Source organism: Lepisosteus oculatus, chromosome 13 (assembly GCF_040954835.1).
Source record: "Lepisosteus oculatus isolate fLepOcu1 chromosome 13, fLepOcu1.hap2, whole genome shotgun sequence".
NCBI lineage: Eukaryota > Metazoa > Chordata > Actinopteri > Semionotiformes > Lepisosteidae > Lepisosteus > Lepisosteus oculatus.
The window spans coordinates 21,856,634-21,882,980 of record NC_090708.1 but is presented as its reverse complement, the minus strand read 5'-3'; the positions used below and the strand labels follow the sequence as shown (position 1 = coordinate 21,882,980).

At 37.4% G+C, this 26,347-nt stretch overlaps 1 protein-coding gene and 1 long non-coding RNA gene across 3 annotated transcripts in view; both read right to left on the bottom strand.

Moving 5' to 3' along the window:
* Positions 1-26,347, bottom strand: part of egfl6 (EGF-like-domain, multiple 6) — a 101,852-nt gene that overhangs the window by 73,648 nt on the left and 1,857 nt on the right. The gene's annotated exons all lie outside the window — the stretch shown is intronic.
* On the bottom strand, positions 74-23,470 carry LOC107079212 (uncharacterized). The gene is made up of 2 exons (XR_011191412.1): positions 21,234-23,470; positions 74-1,481 (listed from the first exon to the last, which is right to left on the bottom strand). It is a non-coding gene; the product is annotated as an uncharacterized lncRNA (long non-coding RNA).

The window sequence follows — 26,347 nt, the reverse complement described above, 5'->3', positions numbered from 1 at the left end:
ATTTGTTCTATGTACACAGAAAATAGGCCCAGTGATAGATTCAAGTAATACAATTTAGTACAGTGAAAATAAATTCTCATTACAAAATCTGCAATTTAATAAAAAAGCAGGCATGTCGCCTGTGAATGTGCTCTGTACATATAATGGTTTCACTCATGTGACAATCATGTCTTTCTCCATTTAATAAAAATAAGACTTATCAATACAACACAATTACAATATCAACAGAACTGTGCTTTGTTTGAGGTTTGGTCATTAGTTAAACTTGAAGCAGAGCAGTCATGTTAAAGGGTAGTAGAGTAATGCTCTGTATTTCACTTCAGCTTTTTAACATAATGGACTACAGTTGTTATGCAAACAAGGAAACATGTGCTTCTTACAAAACCACTTGTACAACTTCCATATGAGTAAACAACATATCTATTTCCCCTCACAATGAAGTTCTACACATTAACCTTATTGTGCGTTAACTTACAAAAGTCTATTATTAAAATGGACATTCACTTCAGTACAACTACAAATGTTGGCCTTGTAGGTCCATGTTAAATATTGACTGCTTTAACAGGATTTTGGATTGAAAACTGGTCAAAACATGGCTCTTTTTCTTCATTGTGACCTTGACTTTCCAGCCTACCTGGTGCTATCAACTGCTATTAAAATCTTGACAATCGAACAAAAAAAACAAAACAAATGAACAGCAGAGAATTTCTGCACATTAATGGTAAAGTGTATTGCAGTGTGATTTCTCAACAATCATTTTGCAGAAGCTTGTCTTGCCCTAAGCTAGATTACCATTTTTATCAAAATATTAAACAGTATTTCACAGACGTACATTATGGGATATGGGAACACTCAGCCAACAAGAATTAGTAAAACAATGAGTTTGATGCAAAATTCTAGAACATCTCATGTTTCAAAGGGAGAATTGACAAGTCAGGTCTGCTGTTCCCTTAAGTGATGAACTGAAGGTATTTCTCAACATTTTAATACTGAAATACATTAAGAAAGATTGAATAGCTTAACACAGTGATGTGATAATAACCAAACACTTTTATAGATTAATGGGAGTTTAGTAACAATTGGAATTAGAATTAAGATTAGGGTGTTAATAACCATCTTTAATATCATTAATAACATGTTAATTGACTGTTTATAGTCAGTAATAACAGACACCTAAACTAAGATTTAGAACAAATATGTCTCCGAGGTCATGTACATCAGTCATTTTTTAAATGTTCTTTTTATTACATCTGTCATCGTTGCTATAGGAGACACCATTGAGAACAAGCCTGGTATACTATTAACCGAAAGTCACAAAATGTGAAACATCTGATGTGCTGGCCTATTCCCATCTCCTTCGACAGGGCTTGCCATTCCTGTGGAGCATACTCTTCTGTGACATTTTGCAGGGATGGTTCAAAACAATGTCTAAGTCCACGTCATTAGCACAAGGAAACTGATGCCCACGGATCCATGGAAAACTGAAAAAGATGGTAACATCACTTCTTTATTTTACTAGTGTTGTGTTCAGCAAAAAAAAGCTGCATCTACTCCATCAATAGCAAAGAAAATCAAGAAAGTGACTCTGAATTTGAAGAAGGAATAGTGAATTAAAAAAAACAGTAAGAAATTAGTTACTAAAGAGGTGAAACAGAGTAGTAGCTAAATTTGCAAAGCACCAAAGAATAACATCACAGAAGTGAGTACCATCACTATGAAAAAGAGAATGCTCATAGCTGAGATCCCAGAAAAAATTATATATATATCATTATATATTATTATATATATAATGAATTATATATAATTTTAGATGTATGGATAAAGCCAGTAACTTAATAAAAGTGCTTATTATTTACTGTATGATGAATATTACCATGTAATGCAGTTTGATATTTTATATTCTAGGTTATTTTATATACATTATAAATGGATTGTTCAGCATCTAACCTTAATTTTTGCTAACAAGGGAAAGTTTAGTAACTTTAAAAAGTATACTTTCTTTCAGTTTCTCTCTGGTACGCTGAGAATAATTAGGTTCTTTCTGAGCATCTTTGGGGACTTTCCAGGTGGAATGTTCCCTCTTCTAATATAGCATTTAGTTCCTTTGAAAATCTTATCTCGAAAGAATCTTGAGGATGTACTCTTTTAAAGCATCGTGTAATTGCCCAAAACCATTTAAACCATGGAGAAAATCACCTAAAACAATGATTAAATAAAATTGTGAAACAGTTTTGACTGGCAAAATGAATATCTGTCATTCAATGAGACCATGATAGAGCACTTTTATCTTACTTTTCACATCATCTGACACCAAAAAAGATGAAACAACAATATAACCCAAAAGACAAAGAGGCTCTTTATCATTTCTGGAACACTGAAGCAAAAATTATGTAACACTTTATATTTGACAGTTTGGCAAAAGCACCTTAACTGTACATTAACAACATTTACACATTCCAAATATCTACGTTATGTCAAGGCTGAATGTGTATATCAGTTATAAATAGCCATCTCATCATGTACTGTATCTGCTACTTCCAATGAAGTGATATACAGCATACAGTACATTACGATTGTCTGCATTTCCTCATATTTATATAATGGGTGTCACATTCGTATAGTTTTTTTTTTGCTTTTAAGACTTCTTATTAGACCGTAATTCACCCCCCAGATAATTACCACCCTAGACTGCAAACCAATCCTGGTGGTCTCAAACACGCTTCTGCTCAGCTCCAGTTTGCCTCTTGTCGAAAAGAGGCCTATTCTGTAAGCTGTGCAGCCGTCACAACATTGGCAGATGGCTCATTTGTGCTCCAGGCCAAATTCATCACAATCAACACTCAGCCTGCCTGTCACAGCATCTCTCTCGCTCCTCCTGCACAGGATGTGCCCTTCCTGGTTCTGCAGGAATAATGGAATTAAACTGCTTGTCCTTCCTTCAAAAAATCCATTGAAACAGCAATGGGATGCAGATTTAATTGAAAGGAAATTACAATACATAATTATGCAGTATAACAATGGGTATTAGCCCTAAATAGCTTAATATCTCAGCTCTTAAATGAGCAGAGTCCTCCATTTTATGTGGAAAATACAGGGGCTACTCAAAAAATCCACAGTTTGTCATTCAGTCTTCATTCATATTTTATTTGAGTAGGGCCAGCTCTAGAGCATGTTTGAGATGAAAGGAAAGATTAGTGTAATGTCTCTCACTGCACACAAAATACTTTAAATCTATTTAAAGAGTTGACCAAACAGAAAACGTTCAAGAGGGAGTTACTTACAGTTGTGGAGAAAATAGTTGTGAAGGCTGTTGTCTAGTAATTCACACACAGATTAACTAAAGACCAGCCAATGACCAAAGACCAAAGACCATAAATTAATCATAAATCTGACCTACTAAGAGTTTTTTTTTTGTCTTTACTTTTTAATGAAAATTTCCCCCCTGTGGGAACACTGCTCGAGAAGCAGAATGCAAAAAATAAAAGGAGTGGTCATCTATGTTCGCTTTACATGGAATACCTCGTTATCCCAGAGCTGTATGGTGGAGGTTCATGTTATTCACAAGAATAACTCAACAAACAGAGGAGTGCCTGTATCAGTACAGTGCAAGTACAGTGAGGCATTCTAGATAAATCACAATCCGAAGAATGCCAGGCAATGCTTACTGGATGGAGACTCAAGTGCTGCCAGATTTACAATATCTCTGAGGCTGAGGAAGAAAAGAAAAACATTAAATGTCTTAAAAGCTTTCACAGAATCATTTGAAAAGGCTCTACTGTAACAAATCATTTGCTAGTCTTCCATGGTCTTACACACACAGAGAGGCTCTCACATTAGGACCCACGGGGTAACTCAAGAGGCAAAAGCATATGACGATGCTCTTGGACAACATTTCCCACTAACTTATCTCACATACCAACACAGCCTGAAGACACATGGCAGCACTGTACTCTTTTCACATGTTATTGCAGAAGCTTCAAGGTTCAGGGTCATATGAAATGTGCTGAATCCTTCCCTTTGCATGCAGGTACATTAACTATATTGAGGTTACAGAGCAGTTACACTTAATAAGCAGTATGAAGTTTTGATTACTTGTAATTACATATCCTATCATTAAATGTGTAATTGCATAAAGTGCTTTAATATACTGTATTTAGAAAAAACAGTTTGTCTTGATCACTTTGTCTCGCTGTAGATTTCACACTTCGTTAGGTCCATGTCTTAAAATAATTCTAAAAATACATATTACTGAATAACTAGTGTAATTTTAACAAATTACTGTTAACGTATTAAATGTATAATGTTTGAATGTATATGGCATAGTATAGTAAATTTAATTACTCATAGTTTGATGATCATAGGAGTTTTTCTAATTACAGTACATGTCATGAGTTTCTTCCGGAAAACTTTTGTTTCTACAGCAGTGTAGTATACGTATCTACATTCTGCAGGGTTTCTATAAAAGGTGCTTTTCTATTATTTACAGACATCAGGGTGACAGGAAATCTCAGTTCATATTTTCAATTCATAAAATTAATTCAATAACATGATAACTGAATGCAGTACAAGTCTTCTCACCTTTAACACCTTTGGTTGGGTATTTTTAAAACGTTAGAGTTTTTGCATCACAACATGATGTTGCTTTTTAAAAATGTAAAAAGGAAACAATGAACAAAATAAAATAATAATAATAAAAATAATAATAATAATAATTGCTTACACTTATGTAGTGCTTTTCTGGACAATCCACTCAAAGCGCTTTACAGGTCATGGGGACTCCCCTACACCACCACCAATGTGCAGCATCCACCTGGATGATGCGACGGCAGCCATAGTGCACCAGAACGCTCACCACACATCAGCTATCAGTGGGGAGGAGAGCAGAGTAATGAAGCCAATTCAGAGATGGGGATTATTAGGAGTCCATGATTGGTAAGGGCCAGTGGGAAATTTGGCCAGGATGCCGGGGTAACACCCCTACTCTTTTCGAGAAACGCCCTGGGATTTTTAATGACCCCAGAGAGTCAGGACCTCGGTTTTACGTCTCACCCGGACGGATAAAACACTTCTAATTCTCTACTATATCTGCAAACAAAAATGACATCACCATTTCCTGGTACACTGCTATTCGGTGTCAAGAGATTACAGTCTTGAGTGAATCACAGCGTTCGTTAACCCATTTCTTTCCCAGGAGGCACCGACGTCATTCAGGGTACCAGAATGATTTAAGCATGAGTCATTAGCTTTTTTCATGAACTTTTTTCTGTGCTTTTTTTGAAGTCAAGGACAACAGGAACAATGCAAGCTTTAAACATGCTTTAGTCATGCTACATGATCCTTAAACACCATATTCTATTTCACCCTCTGTGTGCTGAACCAACACATTTAAAATGCACCAATGCTTTTCACCGCATCATCCTGCTAAATAGACTGAGAATGCGAAGCAATCAGATTCCCCCAACAAATGAAGTGTTTGAAATAAACACTTAAAAAAAACAAAGCCCTGAGCTTTCAATAAAAAAGATATTAATACATACATACATTTATATACAGTATACTGTACATAAGATTTTTGTCTCCTGGCTTTTTAAAATTATTTTTAATGTTGAGGTATACTTTCATTTTTCATACCTGCATCTGTATTGGACTAGCTGGGACATCTCAGTCTTTTTGTTCCAAGATGAGGAAACTTGCTGGACATAGTTCACAGTAATTGTGAAGTTAAAATAGGTGAGCTGAAAGCTATAGACAATTAAAGGAAACTGATTTTATTCCTGAAACTGCTTATCTTTTAATGCAGTACAGTAGTAAACAATGAAATGATCTTCAGACAAATGGAATTGTGAAAAAAATCCACTTACATGTGGAGAAGAATGCAGTGCAAAATTTTCCAAAACAGAAAGCACAAAGAATATCATCCATTTAATGGAAAAGACAGAGTTGTGCTGTGCTTGATTCCCCTCATGCATTTTATCCATATTCATTGATGTTTCTTTAAAAAATAAGTTTATTGTATATGAAAACCTTATAAATCGAAAATAAGCAACAGAACATGAGAACTGGGACACAAGAATGGTTAAGAAACAAAGGAGGATTCTTAGCCTTCTTCTGTGATCATTAATATTTTAGTAGTGAGTGATGAATTTTATGTCTCCTGTCTAAGAGATGAGACACATGGTGACATCAGTGCCCTTAAGGGATTGACAAAGAAGCTTAAACACTTCTTTTAGACAAAGGGAAGAATTTTGTTTTTCTTATGAAAGAGAATATATAAAACAATGGAAAAGAAATCTTCCAGCATATTAAAGTTAATTAAATTAATTAACAAATTACACATTAGAAATGCATAACAAAATTAACTCTTCAATACTCTTTGTATATGAAGAATGTATGTCAGAGCAATCTGACTCTTTCTAGTAAAACTGAAATCAATATTAAGGGACAGATTGTGGAGTAGTATGAAAATTTTTATGAGCATGACAATCGGTTAGATTTTCTCAATAATTTATTAATTTAATTTGCAGCTCCTAATATAGTTGCCATTATTGTCTACAACGATGCTCATATTATTTAACTGAAACATCAGGGTCACTTCCATTCGCTTCTTTACCGTATTATACTACAACCTGCTGCTTTTGTATTTAACTGATAATTAGATGGATGCAGGAACTGGTTGCATCAGAGTACTGCAGGCTGAGTAATCCTGGATTACATTCAAAAGAGAAAGCCACCTGCAACTGTCCCCTAAAACACAAAACAACTCTCAACACCTTCAAGTTCTACATACAGTACAGGGTAAGTACACAGGTTTGAGTTAATGTTTTTAAAGTTAAGAGTTAAGCAGTAGGTGCAGCCCTTCTCTGTGTACCAGATTGGCCTGACTACTTGGTCACAAATGTCTTACAGCACTGTTTAGGGACAGTTTAGTCTAACTAAAGCTCCCTATTCATTCACCTGGGAAATACATTTCTCATCTCTCAACCTCCACTGCTACATAGTTGAGCCACTGACAGATAAGGTGGGGCCCACCTTAGTGGGGGATGAAGAGTAGGTGTACTGTATGTACAGGGCTATCAGCTACTTAGGGATGAAAGGTGTCATATAAAGTAATTAATTAGGAGTTGTTAATGTTGTATATTGACTTTGGATTATATTTGCATGCTCCAAATATCCTGTCACTGAACAAAAAGAACACCTGGGCAATTCATAAACTTCCATGTGGAGAAACATCCTGTTTTGCGCAGCAAACTGAAGGCAAAAATCAGGAGTTATTTTCAGAGTTTCCTTTTCTCCACAGTGTCATGTTGCTGATGTTAACAGCCATTTTGGGCTTTCAAGTTTGCTGCATGCCATTCTAAACAGAGAGTAAAAATTATTTTGTAAATGGTAATTTTGGGGATATTGGTTGTCTAAAAAAAATTGATCCTCATAAACCTTTGGAAATGAGTGACTGAAAAAAATACATTTGGTCTCTTTACCCATCTTAAACTGTCTTTCCTTTAAAAAGGTGTACTTTCAAAGCATTCTTTAACTATTATTATATTGTAAAGTCATAATACTTTTTTCGAGGGTTACCATGAGACAGGGTTCCATTCAAAATATTTGTGGAAGACTAAGAAGGTTAACTGAGGAAAATTACTGTAGTTTTAATCCTTCGTACTACTCTCAAAATACCATAACAGCTGTAACGCTGATTGATGCAGTTTAAAAAACAGGTATTACATAAAAACTGAAGCTGCCAGATGGTATGAAGGACAAAATAACAAGAGCTTAGTCAAGACAAGGCTACACTGGACTGCTGAGCCCAGTCAGGAACTTTTAGGTTTGTAGTTGCTCCATTTTTGTCACTGCTTTCTTATTTGTGAGGCTATAAAAAAGATTCAATGTCTCAACAGAGAGACAACTATTTTTATTTTGAAAATCATGCACATGTGTGTGTGAACAAATCATGTACACATATATTTCCTTCTATTGTAGCAGACTATTTGTGAATGTGTGAATCATATATAAATGCAGAGAGTTCAGCTGAAAGGAAGTATGACTTTGTGCTTTTTTCTGCGAGGATGGTTGCTTATTTTGTCTACTAAGATCAAGGAAACATGTAATCAGACAGCTTCTGCTAGCCTCACCCATATAGAGAATAAAAACACAAAAATGCTGTATGTAACAATATTTTCTTTCCATTGGTGTTTCTCAGATTATTTGTATATTTTTAAATTGAGGGTAAAATGTTTCATGCAAGGTTATGGATGTTGAATGTTTAACTTTTTGTTCTTTGGAGAGGGTGGCATAATGTCCTTGTTTGCTCAATTATCTCTTTATGTTTTTGTTTACACTGAATTTTAAAAAGCTACTTTTATTATAACTTTCAAGTGGCCTATTAAAACCAATTAGACCCTATTAACCTTTTGATTTGCTACTGGAGTACAAATGTTGACAGTTTTTTTTTATTTTGGCACAATTTTATTTTGTTTAAAAGGCACAGATGTTCATTATATTGTTTTGACAGTATAGCAGTCAATGCTATCTTGAGGAGTAAACGCAACACAAGGTCTAATTGCACTCCAGTGGTAGATACATGCCCTCTACAAAAATCTTTTTTCAAAAATGCCATGGCAACAGTATATGGCAACAAATATGGCGACAAATATACATTGAGTACAGAAAATGTTTTTAAGAGCTGGATGACAGAATAAAACTCCTTGTAATTTTGTACTAGTTTTTAATTTTAATTTTCAGATAGACAGTGGGGAACACGACTATGTGAGAAATCAAATATTGAGAAAAGCTTTAAAATGTAAATGGTTCAAGACATGATTTACTAATATGGTCAGATTTAGAGTTCTTGACATTTTAGAAGAGAAACCCACAACTGTGGGGCTAAATACAGAACAATGTCTACTCTAAGGAGTGCATAAAGGGATTCTGCAGAGTACAGATATAAATTGCAATGTGGAATTAACTTCAGATTAATTTTCAAATTACTGTACAAACCGTAAACGCTCAAGGTATGCATGTGTCGGGACTGAGAATAAGTCAATATATATAAAATAGAGAGTACAGATACATTAAGTGGTGAATGCTTCAGCTGGGGTGAAGTAAACAGTGGAGTACCACAGGGCTCTATAATAGGACCACTACTCTTCCTAATTTATCTTCCTTAATTACAGTATCTAGGTTCTGGTACAGTTAGTAACCTGTAGTTTGCAGATGACACCATAATATCATTAGCAAACAAAAGTAGAAGCGGTAAATGAAATTCCAAATTATTTAGATAGAATCTCAGATTGAGCAAACACCTGGCAGGTATTTAATATAAACAAGAGCAGAGTTACATGCAGGTAGCAAAAACAAACTATCAGTGCAAAACAGGAAGCACTGAGCTTGAAGAGGGCACTCATAACCACGACTGAGGTGTTCAAGTTGACATCATTTACATTTTATAGACAATGTGGGGAAGCAATAAAAAAATAAAGTGGAAAAGTGGGATAAACAGGTAACCCATATACGTATAATCAACATAGTCTATGTTAAAATTGTACAAAGAACTCCTAAAAGCTAATTTGCAATATGTACAGTTTTGGCCACCACATTATGAATAAAATATTGCTGTTCTGGAGACAGTCTAGAGAACAGTGACCACATCCATTCCTGGGTTTAAAGGAATGTCCTACACTGATTGACTTAAATAAACTAAAACCTTTAAGTCTTAAAGATAGAACACTAACAGGCACCTGTATCGAAGTGCATTTAAAATTGAGAATAGGAGGTACTACTTTACCTTAAGTGTTGTGGGAGTGTGGAGCAAGCTGCTCAGTCATGGTGTTGAAGCCAACACACTAGCTTCTTTCAATAATTACTTATATGAGATCCTCGGTAAATTTAGGTTGAGATCTTAAGTACATTAAAGCTACTTTATTAAGCTTTATTTAACTTTATTAAAGTGATGGGGACAACCGAATAGCACTACGTCAGTCCTGATGGAGTTTTATTGCAATAAATGCTTTAATCATTATTTAATCTCTATCAAGCAGTTAAAGAGGGAAGGAAAACAACTAATCACTATCAGGTGTAGTGTAGTGTAGTTCAAATTCTGACGTCTGCAGAAGAACAATGAAAATGTTGATGGTGATCTGGCCTAGAGACAAGAAGACTGGAGTGTAAAAATAATACTGAGGGACAGCAGACTGAAATCATCTGGCTTTCAATACATCCAATCTGACAGAATACTAAGAAGAGTCTGAAGGAGGCCATCTTGCTCCTGTTGTCACTTGTGACTAAGGGGAGAAGAATACATTTTACTGATCAGAATAAAGCAGTAATTATCAGCTTATATTTAATATTATAATTATTAATATATGTTAATAATTTAAAAAACATATCACCAGAAACCTAATGTTGTCAACATCATTTCCAGTATTTATTTTATCATTAGCTGTTGATCATTAGCTTTAAGGGTTTTTTTTACTTCTGAAAGTGCAAAAGTGGTACTATTCCCATCCATGCCATAATACTATAAGAGATTCAGTATGTGCTCTCTGGTGGCAACATGCTGCATACTAATTTTTTCACTGTGATGAAAAAACAGATGGGTGCTGGTTACTAGTTAATGTAAACTATGTAGGTCACTTGAAGGTTAACAGTCTTTCACTGAGAGGTCTGACAGTATATCAGTTTATTAGTCTTATCAGTCATTCTACAATGTTGTTTTAAGTAATTTTAACTTTCAATGTGCATCTAGTTCCTCCCTATAAATTCATAAACTGAAGATAAATTGTGCACGCAACAATGAAATGGTAAAGCACACAGGCTGTTGTATAGATTCCTGCTATGATTCTTTCAGCTTTGGCAGATTTAAATACAGCATAGTCAACAGAGTCCTCGTAATAGAACTGGAATCTCTCATTATGCAAGGTTAATATAACCATTTAAGTAATATGATTACACTGCTGAAAGTAAAGTGAATAAGAGCATATTTACAGAACATGTTCATTGAAGCTGGTGTCTCGCTAGACATCAAAAGCTAAATATACCTTGATAATTAACATTCGCACCACAAGAGACAGGATTGCCTCGGTTGTACTTATTAAGTTTATAAATATAATCTTTAATTACACCAGTTTCTCAGACATTGTCTTTCAGTGACTCACGCAAGAAGTCTCTCTCATATCTCTGTCAATGACAGTGCTGGCATGAGACTGGAATGCTGGCTGCCGCAAGCATGTAGTATTGATGTAAGCATTCCAAACATTCACAACTTAAAATCCAAGGGTTTCAGACAATGAACCTAGCTCTTTGAAGAACCCCTGGTGACTCCATTTTAGACTGTACATACATATAGTTTGACTAGTGGTATAATCCACAAGCCAAACTGATAGGCTCAAATAAATGACAATTCTTTAAAACCTTAAACTTAACAAGAGGTATACTTGTTAAAAGGGTTTGGTACTGTATTACATAAAACAGGTGGTTTACTGAAAACTAATACTTTGTGGAAGCACCTTTTGCATTTATTACAACAGTAAGTCTTTGTATTGTACTATTATTATATAATTCGTTACACTGTGGCTGTGTTGTGTGTGTTAAGCTGCTGTTGCACTGCAATTTCCCTCACGGGATCAATAAAGTATCTATCTATCTTTGTGAATAAGTCTCAATTTTGCACACCTGGGCTTTGCAATTTCATCCCACTCTTCCTTGCAAAAAAGTTCAAGCTCCTTCAAATTGCCAGGGGATCTCCTGTGCACAGCCCTCTTTAGGGCTGGTTTCCTATGGGATTGAGGTCTGGGCTCTGACTGCGCCATTCCAAGACTTTGATCTTCCTTTTCTGAAGCCATTCCTTGGTTGACTTGGATGTGTGCTTTGGGTCATTATCATGTTGGAAGGTGAATTTCCTCTTCATCTTCAGATTTCTGACAGAGGCCAGCAGGTTTTGTGTCACAATATCTTGATATTTGGAGCTAGTCATTATCCCATCCATCTTGACTAGAGTCCCTGTCCCAGCTGAAGAGAAACAGCCCCAAAGCATGATGCTGACACCACCATGCTTCACAGAAGGTGTGGTGTTCTTTGGATGATGAGCTGTGTTGTCTTTGTGCCCAATACATCTTTTGGAATTAAGGCCAAAAAGTTCAACCTTTGTCTCATCAGATCATAAGACATTTTCCCACATGGTTTGGGGTGATTGAATGGATTTTTTTTCAAAATTTAGAGGGGCTTGGATGTTCCTTTTTGTGAGGAATGGCTTCCGTCTTGCCACCCCACCTCATACCCCAGACATGTGCAGAATATAGGAGATTGTTGTCACATGCAAGGAGTGACCAGTATTTGCCAGAAATTCCTGCAGCTCCTTTAATGTCGCTGTAGGCCTCTTGGTAGCCGTCCTGATAAGTTTTCTCCTTGTCCTCACATCAACTTTCCCTTGTGGTGCCACATTTTCTCCACTTATTGACGATAGTCCTCACAGTGCTCTGTGGTACAGTACATATAATGCCTTTGATATTCTTTTATACCCCTCTCCTGATTGGTACCTTTCAACAATAAGATCCCTTAGATGTTTTGTCAGCTCCTTGCAGACCATGGCTATCCCAGTAGGATGCAACCGCGAAAGTTTCAAGGAAATCCTACAGGAACAGCTGATTTTTATTTGGGGTTAATCAGAATAACCTTCATCGATGGCAGGTGTATGCTACTTACCTTTGGACATGATTTTGAATGTGAATGGTTACCTCTGAAAACAGCTATAGCCCCCGTTATAAAAGGGTGTGCACACTTAGCAACCAGGGTGTTGTACAGTAGGTTTTGTAATTTCAATTATTTTTCCTAATAATTATCTATTTGTTTTTCTCTTGAATTTTGTTGGTTGCAAAGTCACAGTAAAGATGGAAAAAAGTCTGACATGATTTATCTTGATTTCTGGCTTTACATCACAAAAACCTGAAATTTGAATAAGGGTGTGTAGACTTTTTATATCCACTATATCTCCTATGCACAGAGAAGGGAGATGTTGGAAAAGAACAAAACCTCCCCAAAAATGGAGAGGAAGACTTCTGGTATGAGATAAAAAAAAAACTTTCAGCAACTCAGCCACATAGTTCTTTTTGGTTTCCAGCTGTCATTGCCATTTAAACAGTGTCCAGTGACGTGCCTGCATTTGTTTCAGCCGACGAGTTTGCTGTGAAGCAGCTGCAATTTAAAAGACAAGCCTACAAGTTATGGCAGCTGTACACAGCTGTTGCAGAGACAAACACCTATGCAGATGTCTTTATTCACTCTGACTTCAGACAATGCCTGCTCTTAGTGTTATTTTCATCATGCTCCCTAGAGAAAAGTGTTACATTATTCATTCATCCATCCATTTCCTACCCACTTAATCCAATTCAGTGTCGCAGGAGAGCCAGGGCCTATCCCAGCAAGCAATGGGCAGAAGGCAGGATACACTCTGGACATTGCAGGGCACACACAGAGACACACTCACACCTAAAGTAGGTCCAATTTTCACAGAGGCCAATTAACCTACCAGCATGTCTTTGGACTGGTGGAAGAAGCCAGAGCACCCTGAGAAAACCTGCATGAACACAGGGAAAACATACAAACTCCACGCAGACAGTGCTCTACATGTGGAACTGAACCCAGGACTCCAGCACTGGGAGGCAGCAATGCTAATCACTGCACCCCTCTGATGGCTCATTATTTATTTCTCCTGAAATAAACTCCTTCCACTTTCCACCTTCTTATGGAAATTATATCAAATGTCCTGCAGTCAATTGGCTGAGTTTGCATGTCTCTGTTAAACAAATAGGTTTGCAAATGGTGTAAAATAAATTAGGTTTTTCTACTTCCCCTGAAACTCTAAGTGCAATGAGAACATGGCATGCAGATAACGTAGCTGCACCATCCTAGTGCAAGACTGCGTAGCAGGAAATGAGATTTCTCAGAATGTCTAATCTGGATGCCTGCCAATCCGCCTCACCAGTAAAATGCATCGACCAGACAAGCAAAACTAGGGCAACGGCTGAGAAAGCAGCAGGACAGATCATTTCTCTCTTGCGTTGAACAAAAATACAATACATTTCTCTTCCCTGCTGAACCCCACACTGATGGGCTCCTCTGTGTCACGTGTGGAGAACAAGGAGAGACTCTGCAGCTGTGGAAAGGCTGAAAAGGAAGCAAGCTGACCATGAGATGGATTACAGCTTCTTTTTCCTGACTGGAGTTACTCACTCTGCAACTCACAACTGGCAACCCACTGAAGCTAAGCAGGTGTGAGGCTGGTCAGTACCTGGATGAGAGACCTCCTGGGAAAAAATAGGTTGCTGCTGGAAGAGGTGTTAGTGGGGCCAGCAGGGGGCGCTTACCCTGCAGTCCATGTGGGTCCTAATGCCCCAGTATAGTGATGGGGACACTATACTGTAAAGAAGGGCCATCCTTTGGATGAAATGTAAAACCGAGGTCCTGACTCTCTGTGGTCATTAAAAATTCCAGAACGTTTCTCGAAAAGAGTAGGGGCTGTAACCTCGGTGTCCCGGCCAAATTTCTCATTGGTCCTTACCAATCATGGCCTCCTAATAATCTCCATCTATGAACTGGCTTCATCACACTGCTCTCCTCCCCACTGATAGCTGATGTGTGGGGAGCGTTCTGGCGCTCTATGCCTGCCATCGCATCATCCAGGTGGATGCTGCACATTGGCGGTGGTGGAGGGGTTCCCCATTACCTGTAAAAGGCTTTGAGTGGAGTGTCCAGAAAAGTGCAATATAAGTGTAAGCAATTATTATTATTATTATTATTATTATTATTATTATTATTACTCTTTGGCTGGCATGATTCTTTACAAATGTCGCACAGTTAACCAGGTTAATAACATAATCAGATGCAATCAATTGTACACTCTTATCTGATCAGACAAAAAATGAATGTTCGAATAAGGCGATGCATCAGCAAGCATAAGCTGCAAAGGAGCAGATAAAGGTTCATTCCACGCTGAATGGTAAAGAAGAGAAACACGTTTCAGCTGTGGAGCCTTCTTGAGGTATAAGGGGAGAAATGGAAAGTAGCAAATAAAACTTTGCTACTTTTTATTTGCTACTTCACATACTAATTTATTTGCTACTTTCCCTCTCTCTTCTACACCTGCAGAAGCCTCCGCAGCCGAAACATTGTGTTTCTCTTCTTTACCTTCTAGCATGAAGCAGAAGGTAAAGAAGTGTATCAGCTAAAACAAAGGGGACTTTCGTACAGCCCGCTACCGAAACAACACATTCTGCTAATGATACTTATGAAGGCCTCCAACAGGTGTTTCACAATGGAAATAAATACAAGTACTGGAAAGGCATTTAAAAATGTGTCTGACATTTGTTACCTTGCGTATATTAAACACAAGGACAAGGGGAGGGGGGGATATTCAATATTTTTGCACAAAAGCAAATGCAGACACAAGCACATGTGCAAACATTGAAGATGTACAGGAGCCGGCAGTGTGGGTGGCCGCCCATGTGTATGTGAAATGCATTCTTTTTCTTCCCTTCTAATTTGGCTACTTTAAAACTTTTTTTCTAGTTAAAAACTGTCCAAGGTACAGTATGTAGGGGAACAGAAATAAGGTGCCGCACAGTGACTGGCTAGAACAGGCGCAGGGACAGGTCAGTGCCGGAAGGGAACCAGCATTGGTAAGAGAGTGCTGAGGTCAGTGTTTTCACGCTTCTCTCTCATCACTGCGGGCAGATATTTTCCACACTCTAAGTGTGACTTGAAGTCAGTAGCAACGTCTGCCCTCATAAGCCATGACATTAAAAAAAATACAAGTCTGGAGACCTCAGTTAAGATATCTCCCTCTTCTCTTCTTTTAGTGCCTGTGCATATGGTCTGCAAACAAAGACTTTATGACTTAAATATATCTACGCATGCTTTGTACACACATATATTACTATATGGACCCTGGCACATTCAAAGTCACAATGAAATGTTCTGTGTATATACTTCTCTTTTATTATGCCAAGGTCAGACTTTAGTTTTACTCTTCACTTCCCGATTTCTCAATTCGGAACATTGCTGCCGCCCCATGTACAGTACGGTTTGCCCCGAGTAATGCAGACGCAAGACAATGGGGTGCTTTGCTCCGTCATCGCGAGCCCTTTACAAGGAGACATTAAGAAGCCCTGCCCTCAAGCCTGGGCCCAGAAAGCTTGTGCAAGTGATGTTTCCAAAATGACACTGCAGTGCAGATAACACTTGTCATGCAGATGCGAGCTCATAAATGAGGTGGTCATGCATTTGCTCTCTTGCCCTGGCCCCACGCATGCATTTAGGAGCATGAGGTCAGAGTCTGCTGTAGTGGGTCTTTCTTGCCATGTTCCACAGCCTTGCACTGTTTTTGGCAACAAAGCGAAGAGTTTTCCATTTGTTTACTCTCAGTGCCACATCTGTAGGAGTTTTTCTGAAGAGGAAACCTCTAGTGCCGTACTGTGGTTAGACTGCAGCTGTTATATTTTGTTTAAACTGTAAGGACAGAATTTGCATAAAGTCTAAAACAATGCTGATAAAGTCAGTTATTGAACTTAAGCCTTGATTTAAATTGCTTTGCAGGAGTGTAAATATTGTTGGAAATATTACACTACATTCAAGGGAGTGGAGGCTAAGAGATACACTTTCTAAAAAAAGAACAAAAGCTTTGTTCCGCATAGCTCTTAGTTTAGCAGTGTTAGACCTTGTGGGGAAAACCTTGCAATTGTTTAAATGTAAGATAACAGACTTTGAAAACAGACATAACAGTTTTTCAAATATGCCATGTTGTCTCTTCATTCACAAATAAGGAACGTGTGCAGATCACGCTGAGCTATTGGCCAGTCATACACCCTCACATTTCTAGACGCCAGAACAGACAGTCTGCCTTCATTTGAAAAAGTACAGTGCATATGACATTATTGGGAGCAACTGACTAAAAATAAAACAAATTCACATATCTTCTGTATACATACAAAGGGTTTTTATCTATCAGATTCTAGGGAATGCATTTTCTATTTAACTTTACCATTATTCCCAAAATAAAGTACTGTATGTATTAATTTATTAGGACAGTCCCATCTAAGTTGAAGACTATACATTAGAAATAAATGGATGATAACTTGACGTTATCAGCACCACAGGATGTTCTGCAACCCTTTAACTGGGTCAGTACACTGCGTTTCAAAGAGAAATTACCTTTTGCTCATACTGTAGATACATATTCTAATGCACCATGTCATGTGAGCATTATTGCTAGCAATGTTATCTATTATTCAGGACATCTCTGATAATCAAAATCTCCAATAAGCTACTCAGTCACGAAGTATTATATGTTTCAGGGAGAATTGGTACGTGTGTACAGATGGAAATAATATAGTTTCACAGGAACACAAGATCTACTAAGTGACCATCCTTTGCCCCCTCAGAGATCCCCACTGAGAATGTCTGAATGATCAATTAATGTGTTTCTGTGTTGTTGTTTCACCCTGGTGTACCATCCAGGGGGAGTCCTGTGCTCTCAAATCCACTTAGTGCCACAGAAACCAGGAGCTCTGGCCCAGTGAGCCTCTGGGGCTCGGGTCTGGACATCACCTTTGCCATGGCAAAAGAACTGAGAAAGAATCATGAAAGCAGGAATTACAGAAATCTGCATCTCTCCCCAGCATTCACTCATAATGTTATATTTGTAAATACACACAGCAACACTTAAATTTTCTTTGGAATTCATGGTAGTTATGACTCATACAAACTACATTCTGGGTGTCTCTTGTTTTCTGTATCAGCGGGTTGAAAGGATCAGAAAGCCATCACTACCACTGCAGAAGAAGAAAAGTATTGTCTGGTCCTATGATTGATCTAAACTACATTGATTTGATACTCCCACAATTTCTACATAACGTCAGGATTGGCTTTTAAACCATCACAACATCCCATAACCACCCATTGTACTGTACCTCACAATAACGTATTTGTGCCTGCCAACTCTCCCTGTCTGCAGTGACCACTATTCCAATAATAACTGCTTCTAATACATGAAAGCGTTTCCCAAGATATTTACCAAAATGAGAGAACAGCATGGTTTAAACAGGGAGATCTCTTATACTTTAAATATTTAAAAAGGAAACGTATATTTTGCACAAATAATTCAGTTTTAATTGTTTATCAATTAGGATTTTAAAAACCAAACTGCACAACCTGACTTCATGAAAATGATTACTTCTTCATTTTGTTTTCTTTATCCTCAGTACAGGTATTGCAAGTATTGCTTTCGATCTTTTAGCCCTGCAGGTAATGTTCTTGGCAGACTTTAGTTCTCACTAGCTATCCTCTGAGATGGAGAACAAATCGAGGGAATGAAAAATACTGGAATTTTCTTATTGTGAAGAACAACATGGTGAAGAGCAGTGCTCTGCTGTGTCTTTTTAGCTTTTAACTCCTCATTTCTTAAAGTCTCTTTGAAAGTATATGTTCCAAAACATTTTCGGGTGTAAAACCTTCACATTGCATGTACTGTATCTTCATCTCTTTATTGAGACTACTGCTATAGTTTAACGCTAACAACTCTCAGCACCACAAATTCTACTGCTTAAGAAACTTACTTGCTGGTATGTGAAATTTTGTTGAACATTTTTTTTATTTTAACAGCTAAAAAAAAGATGAGGTGTTCATAAAAGACTAAAATAAAAAGTTAAAATCTGAGATATTGCAGTCTTATTTCTCTTGGTAGAAATCATATTATTATCACCATCACATTTCATTTTAGATTTCCAGATTTATCACATGTACAAAATAAACTTCTCATTGACATAAAGCCTTAATTTAAATTAAAGTTTTATTTAACAAATTATCAGTGGATTAACAGTTTTTAAGTGGTTTCTTTTAAAGATCTTCCAGGTTGCTATGGAAACCTTAGTATCCAAGTTCATTAGACTGAGACTTGTAAAGGACATTCTTATTTTGGAAGGCAAAAAGATAGTAATTTTCACTACGAGGAACACTGTAATTTCTTAGTGAATGAAGACACTGTTAAAAGCACTGCCGTCACCAAAAAGAATAAGAATCCTTTTGGCGATGAAACCTTGCTTTAGAGACACATAATAATGGGAAATGGTGAAAGACAAGTAGAGAACAATGACAGATGTCTGATACACGCTTACTGACAACTGAGGACAACTGAAACTTCAATACACTGTATCGCTCTCTCTGATACATGGGCAGCAGTTCAGTCCCTTCTTACGGCCTAAACTGCATTCTCTTCCCATGTTTTTGTATTCCTCTGCCAACCATTACTAGTAAGTTTTTCAGGCTGTTTAAATTGACATACATAATGAGCCAAGTCTGTTGTTGCCTTGCAGGTATGCATCAGAGCCATGTGCACCAGCGATCACATGGATTGTGCACTTACAATAGTCGTATTTAATATAACAGCTTGCTTAAAGAGTGACTGTATGATGGGCAAATGCAGCATTACATCTCATTCCCTGCTGGGATGTGATCATGGCCTCTCGTGGGCATTTCTTACTTCAGAGTCACCCTGTGCCACTGCCTAGACAGTGGGGACTTCCGCTAAACCAGAAGGTCTTCAGGCATTGGAGAATTCAGAAGGGTTAATGTCATCTTAACTAATGCTCTGTACTGAGTCAACCCTTTTACACAAGGGCTGGAGCTCTTATATTTCAATGCTCATACAACAAGATCACCTCCCCCACCTAATATTTGAAATCCGCACACCTACTAATCTGCAGCCACTGATCATCCTGTTTCTAATTCATCAACACTAATGCATTTGCCTTGTAGGAACTGGCAAACAGCTAATAAGCTTACAGAAAAGATCAAATTCATATTGATTTTTTCTTTACATGTAATACTGGCCTCCAACACATTTTGAGCATAGCACTGCAGAAAACACATAGGGAACCAATGTCAAGGGTCAAGATTCAAGCAACTTCCTTCTCAACCTCCAGTTACTTTGCATGTCTGGTAGCAAATCGGCTTCCAGCTGCTGTGTTGCCTTTACTTTAAAGCACATGATCAAGGAAGCCTCTAGCAAGCAGTTGTCACTTCTGATTATGTTCTTTGAAAGTCATTATGTACAAGGGATTTACACGTCACGCTGCATTATGAACTTGAGTTCTTAAAACAGCCCCTGTTTCTGTGGTCATCCCTCTTCTTATTAGTAACATAGCTCAGGACTTGTATGATACCTCATTGAATTACTCTTTTATTTTCATTACTTCCACACCTGCAATTTCTTCCACTGTAGGAACAGGCTTAGCTAAAGGAATTCAAGTTCATCTGAAAAAACAAACATATCTATCAAACGACATCTCACTGTGTTTGAATAACACAATATATCCTGACAAGTGAGCTGTCTGTTATTTTGTTGTTAGACTCCCGTCAAAAAAGCAATGTTCTTCAACATTCTTGTAGACAACTCTGCTTTTTTATGTATACATGTTCGAAAAACATATCCGCACATTTTAATCCAATCCACTGTAGTGCTGCACCTGGAATGGTATAGTTTCAGGTGTTTTCCTGAGATATACAAATGCAAGCTTAATTATTCATTTGACATCATAAAGAACAACAAAAGTGAAGTATGTGCGAGTGTGGTAGTGGGGATCGGGGGGGTGGGAGGGGGGTTGAGGTTGAGATAAAAGTCTTTAACTGCAAAGTTGCATCTTGGGAAGGCTTTTCACAGTTATTTGTTTCATATGTTTGACATTTAGCTCTGGAACAAAGTAAATATGTTTAATAATAACATGTTTAAATAAAATAGAGTTATTTCATTGGAATTAAATATATATCAAAATATTTCCATTGTTCAAGCAGCTTCAGTGAAATATTTTCCTAACAGTCTGAGAATCAAAAATGTTTTTTCCAGAATTTCTGGCTCACAACTTACAAACCAACTGATTAGTTCATTATATTTTTTTTCTGGTATTTCAAACGGAAAAAAAAAACTTTTGAAAAAGTTTCACAATTATGGTCTGCTCCAGGACAAACTACTTTAATTATTCAGGAATGTTTTATTTTATAGGAACAAACTATCTTCAGGAACAAATCACAAGCTAAACTGGAAAACGACTACATTTTTCTTTAAATATTATGCCTTATTTTTAGAAGAATGCTATTGTATGACCATAGTGGGGATATAATTATATGCAGTTTCTTTTATCCAAAGAAGTGCATATGCATGTGAAATGGTGTATATCCAAACATTAGCTCACCATGTCCTCAGTGTGCCTAGCCACACAGCCAGTTTTTCTGAGAAGACCAAACGACAAACTATAAATTAGAAACAGGAAAGTATTTCATTTCACAAATGATCACATCAGTCATAACGTTTGCTGCTGGCTCTTACAATTACAATATTAAATAACATTTAATGACCAAATTAAGTACAATTAGTTTGCATATTTCCCTATGGAATTCTCTAAAACTATAAAAACTATTTTTATGAGGAGTATTTTTTTATTAAAAGCTTTTTCAGAATTATTTTCTGATCTGAGATATTGACATACATTAAGCACCATTTACTGGACTCCTAGAACCTAAACGCTCTAGTTTCTTGTTAGGAGCACTGCAGTTCTGCAACAGTTGCATATCTTTCAAAAGGACTGGAAGCTACTCAACAAGCTTTTTGAGCACAAATAGTCATATACTGACTAACATCATTCAATTTGTTTGGCAATGGTTCATAAGAGAGAAAGACACTCTATTAAAATGCAGTTAGGACACATACAAAGGTTGAGGTGAACACATTCTTGTCATATAGAACAATATGACATTTTGGGTACAGACAAAGCAGTCAGGGTCAGTCCCTGTTCTCTGATCAGCTAATTCTCAGACATGGATGCTCTGGTTCAGTATGAATTGTGTAAAAGAAGACATGCAGTTTGTGAGGACATGGAATATAAAGAATCTCCCATTCATAAAATGCAAAAAGCATAGTTACATTTAAATTAATGGACATAAAATTATTTTGAGAAAATTATCTAACTTTACTTTTATATAATGTCTCTTTATTTGCAACATGTATGCAATTTATTCCCCAGTACTGCACATTTGTTGTTCATTATTAAAAAAAGCAACACACAGATTAAATCATGCGTTAGCCAGTCTGCCATGATAATAAGCCTAGATTCCCTTATGTAGTTGTGCAGAAAACAAAAATATGTCATTCAAAGATCAAACAACACAGTAACATTTGTTGCAACAATGCTACAGGAAAATTGTTGCATATACCACAGTTAAAACAATGAAAAGAGGTCTTTTTTAGCATCACCCATGGCTTCAAATCTGATTATATCTGCTATTAACTTGAAGTAGGTCCGTGCAGGAGAGAGGCAGCCTGCTGATGCTTAGAGGTAAAAGGTCATCTGTCAGGATAATAAGGAAGTCGAGACAGCAGCTTCTCTTTGTGTCTGCATCAGCTGACTGTCTGAGAAAACCCTCAACACAGCTGGAAACTGCATCGCCGGGAAGGACAGCGTTCTTCGCCTTCGGAGACAGGAGCGCAGGAAAGCGGACGCCAGGAAAGCGGAAGGGAAGAAGGCTGGGCGATGGGCAGAGGCCTCAGCAAGGCTCCTCAACACTCCCGATTTATCCAAAGAGGATATCAGCTTGCACCTGCTTATGGGTCGCCGCGGGGCAGGCTCAGCAATACAACTGGCATTAGCTAGCCCTCGTTTGAACAGGGTGTGAATTAACAGCAAAACCTTTTTCTTAATGCGCTTTACTGTCCAAAAGATGTTTGGATCAGTTATATAATCTGTGCTTCAATGTCAGTTCTCTGTACACACCAAAATGGTGGTAAAACACAGCCATGCAGATCAGCACCGAATCACTTTGTTCAATAATGTGAAAAGGCAAAGCAGGCACATGGGGATGGCATTTTAGACCATTTTTGTGTCGTGATGTCAGTGTATCTGAAAGAAAGCCAACACAGGGGTTGGAGATTCTTCTAGAAGATGAGAAACAAGCGTGTGAGTGGCCACAGTGGTTGTACAGAGAACAAGAACATTGCCTTGTTCTGTTCTGTTCTGTCTTATGAGGCCCAGTATTCACCCTATAGTCACCCTGAGCTGTCAAAAAGACGGTAGCTTCAATATAATTTAAAACGAGAAACATAGTTTTCTTGTCCATTACTTCAATTCTACTGTATTCTTGGAAAATATATAAGTAACACAGAAAAGAAGATTACAGTGCTTTAAAAATAAGCCTATAGCACGTTTGCCGTTATTGAGTGTCAGATGCATGGTCAGACGTTTCATTTGCAAACATCTAGAATCAAACAAAACGTTTTCAGGGAGATGCGTTCCTTAAATCTACTGTATCACATACAATGCTAAAAAAGTCAAGCACACACCTGACAATCTCATCTTCATTACATCATCTGCAGGCAGCAGACTGTTCAATGAATAATTAAAAAGCGAGTAATTGGTTTTGAAGTTACTTCAAGCAATTAGACTCATTACCTTGTAAAGTGCTTCCTCCTCTCTTCCCTCTGTTTATCAGGAGAAGTAGCCTGTCAGATGAGGTGAGGTGAGCCAGGGATTGGCGATTTACTTGGAGAGCAGAGATGCCCAAAGGACCAGTCTAGTAATGCAGAAATACCTTATACAGTGTTAACTGAATACTATGAGAGCTGTTTTCTCTGTTTTTAGACCTTTACCATCCACATTCAAATCTGAAAGCTGTTTATACCTGGCAAGAGTCACAGAAACACAAAACTTATCCTGGGTACTCAAGGTGCAAGAGGGTACTACATTTTGAATGGGATGCCAGCCCATTGCAGGTCACACACACACACACCGTACACCATTTAGAGACACAAAAATCAATCCAACCGCCATGTTTTTGTAAGGTGGAAAACAGTGGGAGCATCTAGCAAAAACCCATAAAACCACAGGAAAAACATGCAAACTCCAACAGAAGGCACTCCAGTCTCAAATCCAATCCAGGACTCCATGGGATATGAGGCAGTAGCATTAACTGATACACCCATACAGAAATGTTAGGTTTCGAGGTACATTTTAAAAGGTTTACCTTTTAAAAGGTAATTTTTTCCAATACAAATTAATTCAATGAAAATGGAACTGAATATGTCAATCGTGCCGAATCATGTGTTGCGTTTGACCTAGCTACTGATCTTACACGTGAGGCCAGGTTGTAAGATGCTAAGAAACTCAGAAGGAGGATGGTTGCTGCTCACATTCTCAGTGACTGGAAAACTAAACAGCTCCTAATCGGATTAGTAAAGTTATTAAGAGTAACCAGCTTACCGGAAATCCACTTATCGTGACATGTACTATTATCTTCATATGGCAAAATGCAGCACCAACCTTTCTATGTCATGAATGACTTTTTATGCAGCCATATTCCTTATTTTACCCATCCTTCATGTCTGCTTGAAGATCTCCAACATGTCTTTGACACATGAATAGTGCTTCTGTCCCCACTGATGACAGTTTCTGCCCAAACATTTCTGCTGCTTGATAATCTAGATTTTGTTTTCAGCAACAAAGTTGATTAAAAAAGCTTTAGTGGTACTATCTGGAAGTCCGGTGAAACAAAAGTTTTTTAAAAAAACTGTTCCATTACAGTTTTAAAGCACCCTGAGTTGTCGTTCTGCCTCCAGTGCTCCTCATGTACATTAAATCAATACTTTCTGTCTCTAGCAAGATTTTAGAAAGGAAAAGAGAAAGAAAAGAGTATTGCAAAATGATAAAAACAGTACGGAGATGAAATCCTGAAAAGTGGTACACAATGAGGTGGTAACACGAGCGGAATTAAACATGAGATATTAAATATTAGATACGTTCATATTGTGCCATAACTCATAACAAGCATCTTTGAAATAATAGTTAATATGAATGTTTCATGATGATTAATGATTCAAATGATTAATGTCTTGTTAATCGCCATCAATGAACTATAAGCATCACATGATTTCAGAAAACTAAGTAAATGTATATAGTGTATCATAGTAATGCACACGATACTAATTTGCACTGAAAGTACACTGAAGTGGTTTGTTTATATTATATGAGAAGGAACCTATTAACTCAAAAAGTCGATAGACAAGCAGGTGTTCTTTAGAAACCACTTCAATTAAAATATAGTAGAGTCGCCCTGCTATTGTTTTCCCTTTTATTCTTATTTTAATTGTAAATGAGAGTCAATGGAGTTAAGCTCTTTTAAAAAAGCACAACATTAAGCACAGTATGTTCTAGCCAGTAGCTACCATAAACTAGGACTGCATGGCTAAATGATGCCTGTGTAATTTGACAACTTAATTGTCGGTGTGGACTGCCTGAAAAGCCCATGTTTCAAAGCACCTGTAAGTAATTATTGTAAAATCTTAATGGATACAGAAAACACAAGGTAAGGTAACACAATGAATGGTTTGCTAATAACTACAGACCTTTTCGGTATCACTATGACAATCATTTGTACGTTCACACTGGTTTCCTCCCTGACATATTCTGGCTCCAGCGTACTTGGTCGTGGAACAGTGGGCCAGGAATGCAGTAAACTTGCTCAGGAAACCTGCTGGAATGCCAGCAAAAGGGCAGCTGCAAGCACAATGTCATGGGACACTGCTAAATGCAATGCAGCCACCTCCAGAGAAGGAAGAGCATTTCCTGTATTTATACTCCAACAGGAAGTTGACGTGTGGTATGGTGGCTGTCTACCCTCCAGAACTATGCAGTCTGAACACCATTAATTAAAGCCAGACCTGTAATAATGCCCTTAATCCTACTCACACAATTATCTCTGCATTTTTCAACCTCCCTTCGAAAATACACCAAAATCTTTATTGTGATTCCAGATAGTAAATGGCTCTGCAAAATCTCAAAAAGCTGCAGCTGAATCTGACATTGCAACAAATACAAATAACAAATAATGCTCCAAATAAAAAATGATTTCTTCAGTAGTCTTGATTTTAGTTCAAGGGAAATCTGAAAATGTATTCAGATACTCTAGGATACTCTGAAACCACACTATGAGGCAATGGTCTGATGGGGGTTCTGGCTAAGACCTAGTCCTACAACCTCCTATAGGCTAAGACCTATAGTTGTACCACAACTTTAATAATGCGTGGATTCCTTAAGTGAAAAGGGACACAACATTTTCATTTGATTCCACTCCTACACCACGGTGCAGAGGACTAATTAAAACTCGTACGACTGAAGCAGCAAGTAAACCAGAATAATCCACACGATTAAAGAAATTCTTATGGCATTCACATTGTTTTCAAATTAATTACAATTACAGAAAGCTAACTACTGCCAAATCAGCTGGGAAAGTACAGTACATACAGTAAAGAAACAGAAAA